Here is a 207-nt window from a genome sequence, read left to right as displayed (position 1 = left end):
CGGCATTCCAAAACGCGCCTCCATTTCCTCTATGATCTGTCAAATATAAGACAAGTAAATATTTAATGAAAACTCCGAGGGAAACCAGTGTTCTTGACACGAAGAAAAACAAGGGCAAAGGAAGAGAAGAGAGTAGCGATATTGACCAGGAGAGCAAGCAACAACTGTCTTCCTAGTGAACTTTTGTCGATACCATGATTGACCATG

Source organism: Populus euphratica, unplaced genomic scaffold (assembly GCF_000495115.2).
Source record: "Populus euphratica unplaced genomic scaffold, PopEup_1.0 scaffold2445.1, whole genome shotgun sequence".
NCBI lineage: Eukaryota > Viridiplantae > Streptophyta > Magnoliopsida > Malpighiales > Salicaceae > Populus > Populus euphratica.
This window is presented reverse-complemented; position numbering follows the sequence as displayed.